This window comes from Homarus americanus, unplaced genomic scaffold, assembly GCF_018991925.1.
Source record: "Homarus americanus isolate GMGI-L3 unplaced genomic scaffold, GMGI_Hamer_2.0 scaffold48220, whole genome shotgun sequence".
NCBI lineage: Eukaryota > Metazoa > Arthropoda > Malacostraca > Decapoda > Nephropidae > Homarus > Homarus americanus.
The window spans coordinates 5138702-5144731 of NW_024755060.1; the positions used below are offsets into that span (position 1 = coordinate 5138702).

At 48.8% G+C, this 6030-nt stretch overlaps 1 long non-coding RNA gene across 1 annotated transcript in view; it reads left to right on the forward strand.

Moving 5' to 3' along the window:
- The first annotated feature begins 1353 nt into the window (after positions 1-1353).
- LOC121856386 overlaps positions 1354-6030 on the forward strand; it is a 123912-nt gene continuing 119235 nt past the window's right edge. Inside the window, exon 1 of the long non-coding RNA XR_006086961.1 lies at positions 1354-1437. This is a non-coding gene — a long non-coding RNA (uncharacterized LOC121856386). The remainder of the gene's footprint in view (positions 1438-6030) is intronic.

Consider the following 6030-nt stretch of genomic DNA (forward strand, 5'->3'; position numbering starts at 1 on the left):
TATGATGGATGATGATTTTGTTGGTAATAATAATAGTAACTAGTAGTAGTATGGTGTGTAGGGAGTCCTTGTTACCTGACTTATTACATCCTGTACCTGAGATTATTGTTATTGTTTTTATTATTATTTGTTATTATTATTGTTATTACTCTATTATTATTAATATTTGTTGCGATTGTTACTTCTGTTGTTGTTGTTATTATTGGTGTCTCTGGTGGGTCTTGTTGTAGTTATTTTCATTACTGCTCTGGTTGTTCTTGTTGTGATTGTTGTTCCGGTTGTGGTTTTTAATGTTCTTGTTTTTGTTATTTTTTCTGGTTGTGGTAGTTTGCTGGAGCTTCGTGTCCGGACTCTTAGCTATGAGGGAGGCTTCAGAAGGCTTCATTAATCATACTTGACTGTGTAGGGCTTCTTGTGGGTTAGTCCTATTATGGTTGTCTCTCTCTCTCTCTCTCTCTCTCGTGCAGTACATTTCAAGCAAGTTGTTTATTTCCATTTTGAATTCTATCGTGACAGGTGCTTGAAATATCTCTCTTCTCTCACTTCCACATGCACTGTTTCTCTCCCTTCCACATACACTGTTTCTCTCCCTTCCACATACACTGTTTCTCTCCCTTCCACATTCACTGTTTCTCTCCCTTCCACATACACTGTGTCTCACTCTCATGTGTGTTTGAGATGTCTCTATCCCACATGGAACAGTTGTTTGAGATTGCTTGTTGCCTCTTTCTGTCCTGGGGTGGGTGGGTCGGGACGGATGGACCGAACAGGACATAGCAATTCAACCTTTACGTCCATCTGTCCAATTGTTGTCAGCGATAAGTTGAACAAACAGCTATAAACAGTCACTAAAGTCTGCGTGTGGTGTATCACAATAATATTTTGGACCAGTTCAATTATAGACAAGTTCTGTCGACGGTGTTCAAAGTTATGTCCGCTTGAACTTGTGTCTGACGCAGTGGGTAGTTGCTAACCTTGTTCATCCTGGTTTTGATCGTCCTGGAAATGTTGTTTTGGTACCAGTTGATTGGCATCCTGGGAAAAAATATCAATCAGCTGTTTTTGTGTGTATTGTGTTACCATTATTTGATCTTGTTCATCCTGGTAAGAAAAGTTGGCTGTCTGGATTATTATTTGTTACATGGTTATTTATTCAGTGTTTTTGTAGTTTAATCTGTGTGTTTCATTCCATGATGATATTATTATTATTATTATTATTATTATTATTATTATTATTATTGTCATTATTGTATAGGGAAATATTTTAATTATCGTAATTATTTTTCCCTGTCATCATCATCATCCCATCAGACACACCTGTAATTACCGTGTTGTCTCTCATTAAGGTAAACTAAACACCTGTTGTCTCTCTTGTTACAGGTGCGGACCCCAGATTCTGATGACCCTACCGGCTCTTTACACCCCAGGAGAAGTCTGGTGAGTATCTTCCCCTCCTCCTCCCCCCTACTTCTCCCTCCTTCCTTCTTTTTCTTTCTCCTCCCTCCTCCCCCCTTTTCTCAGTTTGGTTTTAAGACCCAGTTTGTTTTGTAGATTACCCTCCTCCTTTCTCCTACCTCTTCCTCCCCTCCTCCTTCTCCCCTCTCCCGTCCTCCCTCTCCCTCGTCCTCCTCCCTCTCCCCTCCTCCTCCTCGTCCTCCTCCTCCTCTCCTCCCTCCTCGTCCTCCTCCTCCTCGTCCTCCTCCCCTCTCCTCCTCCTCCTCCCTCCTCCTCCTCCTCCCCTCTCCCGTCCTCCTCCCCTCTCCTCGTCCTCCCTCTCCTCCCTCTCCTCCCTCGTCCTCCCCCTCCTCGTCCTCCCCCTCCTCTCCTCCCCTCTCCTCTCCTCCCTCCTCCCGTCCCCCCTCTCCCTCCTCCCCCCTCCTCCCTTCCTCCCTTCCTCCTCTCCCCCTCTCCTCCTCCTCCCCCTCCTCGTCCTCCCCTCCTCCTCCCCCCTCCTCGTCCTCCCTCCTCGTCCTCCCTCCCTCCTCCCCCTCCTCCCTCTCCCTCTCCCCCTCCCTCTCACCCCTCCCCACTCCCCTTTCTTTTAAGACACCCATATTGTGTTTCTAGGCAGATAATATGTTTTTAGAGGCATTGTTTTATGTTTTTTTTTTAAGATATCGAGTTATGTTTTAACACCCAAATTGGTTTATAAGTTCCCGATATGATTTTAAGACAATTTTTATTTATATGTATCCAATTTGGTTTAAAGACACCTAATTTGTTTTTTTTAGACGAGGTTTCTTTACGTAAATTGACCATAATGCGTTTTCCCAAGAATAACTGTACTATATGACCCATTTTCTTTTATAAATGCTGTACACCTGTTTTCTATAAGTGCTATACATACCGTTTTCTATATATTAATGAAACCCGTTTTTTTACATAGCACTACTAGCGACCCGTTGTTACTGAGAATATTTTACGGGCTGTGAAATTTTATTTACTTCATATAAACACAACATAACCCGTTTTTCTTAGTGATGGATGGCCTATTGAGCAAATCCCGTTTTCTGTAATGTTGCCGATGTTTGTTTACGTTTAGGTAATATAGGACTTATGAGTGTTGACATAGAGGCCAAAATAAACATTACGTCTCACTAGTGTGTTGACTTATTGAACATTAGCTGTATCTCTGCCTGAGGCAGCTGGGCCTCCCTACCCTGTAATGTTATGTATGTGTATGTGTGTGTATGCATGTATGTATGTATGTATGTATGTATGTATGTATGTGTGTGTGTGTGTGTGTGTGTGTCTGTCTCGGAGCAAGAATTAATTTCCTTCCTATGTCCTAAATAATGTTGCCAAGGAGAACAAGACTCCTCAAGGCTCGTAAGATATAATTTTTTTCTCGTAAGTGAAGATGAAAGGAAGAATAAACCTGTTGGCGTAAGTTAAAACACAAAGTTAAAGGTTAGGTTAGGTAGGGTTAGGTTAGGTTAGGTTAGGTTAGGTCAGTTAGGTTAGGTTAGGTTAGGTTAGGTTTTACTACCTCGTGGGATATAGTCTGGGATCTGCCTTGTTTTTATATTCCTGTTGAGTTTATTAACAGTGTGTGAAAAAACTCGCTGCCAGTGGACGTTGTGTGTGTGTGTGTTTTTTCTATGTGCATCTGTTTATTATATATGTGTGTGTGTGTGTGCGCGTCTGTTTCTATTTGCTTCTTGTATATACATAATGGAGACGCTGCCGCTGCTCCTGCACTAGATGGCGCCTCCACACGTGCAACATATGTGAACGACTCTGCCGGTCCCGTATCGGCCTCTTTAGTCACCTCAAAACTCACTAACCTAGGTGACATCCCTAATAACTCATATCATTGAAGCATAGCTGGATGATCGTCGTACTTGATTCCGAGTGACAACAAAGTAGTAGTAGTTGTGTGTGTGTGTGTGTGCGTCTGTTTATACCTATATATGTGTGTGTGTGTGTGTGTATATGTATATGTATGTGTTTCATTACCTCACCTCCGCTTTCCGCTGTTTCTGGCGACTTGGGAATTGGATTATGTGCGCCATTGGTCAGCTGGCGAGAGCTAAGTGAATTACTTACAGCGCCACCGGATGAGTTACGGTCCGGCTGGGTATTCTGCCATAGTTGAGAGAGGAGGTGTAGGGGGTGTGTTGGTGGGGTGTATGGTGTTGGAGGGGGGTGTGTAGGGGGTGTGTTGGGGTGTATGGTGTTGGAGGAGGTGTGTGGGGGTGTATGGTGTTGGAGGGGGGTGTGTTGGGGGTGTATGGTGTTGGAGGGGTGTGTGTAGTGTATGGTGTTGAGGGGTGTGTGTTGGGGTGGTGGAGGGGGGTGTGTTGGGTGTATGGTGTTGGAGGAGGGATGTAGGGGGTGTGTTGGGGTGTATGGTGTTGGAGGAGGTGTGTAGGGGGTGTATGGTGTTGAGGGGTGTGTGTTGGGGTGTATGGTGTTGGAGGTGTGTTGGGGTGTATGGTGTTGAGGAGGGATGTAGGGGGTGTGTTGGGGTGTATGGTGTTGGAGGAGGGTGTAGGGGGATGTATGGTGTTGGAGGAGGGGTTAGTGTATGGTGTTGTAGGGGGGGTGTGTTGGGGTGTAGGAGGAGGGGTGTAGGGGGTATGGTGTTGAGGTGTGTGTTGGGGTGTATGGTGTTGGAGGAGGGATGTAGGGGGTGTGTTGGGGTGTATGGTGTTGGAGGAGGTGTAGGGGATGTATGGTGTTGGAGGACGGTGTAGGGGGTGTGTTGGGGTGTATGGTGTTGGAGAAGGTGTAGGGATGGGTGTTGGAGGAGGTGTAGGGGGTGTTGGGGTGTATGGTGTTGGAGGAGGGGTGTAGGGGATGTGGTGTTGGAGGAGGGGTGTAGGGGTGTGTGTTGGGTATGGTGTTGAGGAGGGGTGTAGGGGGTGTTGGGGTGTATGGTGTTGGAGGAGGGGTGGGGTGGGGGGGTGTATGGTGTTGGAGGAGGGGTGTTGGGGTGTATGATGTTGAGGAGGGGTGTAGGGGAGTGTGTTGGGGTGTATGGTGTTGGAGGGGGTGTAGGGGGGTGTGTTGGGGTGTATGGTGTTGGAGGAGGGGTGAGGGGGCGTGTTGGGATGTATGGTGTTGGAGGAGGGGTATAGGGGGGTGGTGAGGAGGAGGGTGTGTTGGGGTGTATGGTGTTGGAGGAGGGGTGTAGGGGGTGTGTTGGGATGTATGGTGTTGGAGGAGGGGTGTGTTGGGATGTATGGTGTTGGAGGAGGGGTGTAGGGGGTGTGTTGATGGTGTTGGAGGGGTAGGGGGTGTGTTGGGATGTATGGTGTTGGAGGAGGGTGTAGGGGGGTGTGTTGGGATGTATGGTGTTGGAGGAAGGGTGTAGGGGGGTGTTAGATGGTGTTGGAGGAGGGGTGTAGGGGGGTGTTGGGATGAATGGTGTTGAGGAGGTATAGGGGGTGTATGGTGTTGAGGAGGGTGTGTTGGGGTGTATGGTGTTGGAGTAGGGGGGTGTGTTGGGATGTATGGTGTTGGAGGAGGGTATAGGGGTTGTATGGTGTTGGAGGAGGTGTTGGGGTGTATGGTGTTGGAGGAGGTAGGGGGATGTATGGTGTTGGAGGAGGGGTGTAGGGGGGTGTATGGTGTTGGAGGAGGGGTGTGTTGGGGTGTTGGGGATGGGTGTTGGAGGAGGGGTGTAGGGGGATGTTGGGAGTATGGTGTTGAGAGGAGAGGGGTAAGGGGATGTAGTGGGTTGGAGGAAGGTGTAGGGGGTGTGTTGGATGTATGGTGTTGGAGGAGGGGAGGAATGGAGGAGGGGTGTAGGGGTAAGGATGTATGGTGTAGGGGGGTGTGTTGGGATGATGGTGTTGGAGGAGGGGAGGGGATGTGTTGGGTGTATGGTGTTGGAGGAGGGTGTAGGGAGTGTGTTGGGATGTATGGTGTTGAGGAGGTAGGGGGGTGTGTTGGGGATGTATGGTGTTGGAGGAGGGTGTAGGGGGATGTGGGTGTAAGGGTGGTGTTGGAGGAGGGGTGTAGGGGGTGTTGGGGATGTATGGTGTTGGAGGAGGGTGCAGGGGGGTTGGGGATGTGTTGGAGGAGGGGTGTAGGGGAGGTGTTGGGGTGTATGGTGTTGGAGGAGGGGTGTAGGGGGTGTGTTGGGGATGTATGGTGTTGGAGGAGGGGTGTAGGGGTGTGTTGGGATGTATGGTGTTGGAGGAGGGGTGTAGGGGTGTGTTGGGGTAGTGTAAGGATGTATGGTGTTGGAGGAGGGGTGTAGGGGATGTGATGGTGTTGGAGGAGGTGTAGGGGTGTTGGGATGTATGGTGTTGGAGGAGTGTAGGGGGGTGTGTTGGGGATGTATGGTGTTGAGGAGGGGTGTAGGGTGCTGGTATGTAGGGGTGTGTTGGGATGTATGGTGCTGGAGAGGGAGGGGAAGGTAGGGGGTGTGTTGGGAGTATGGTGTTGGAGGAGGTAGAGGGGTGTGTTGGGATGTATGGTGTTGGGAGGAGGTGTAGGGGGTGTTGGGTGTATGGTGTTGGAGGAGGGGTAGGGGGTGTGTTGGGATGTGGTGGAGGAGGGTGTAGGGGGGTGTATGGG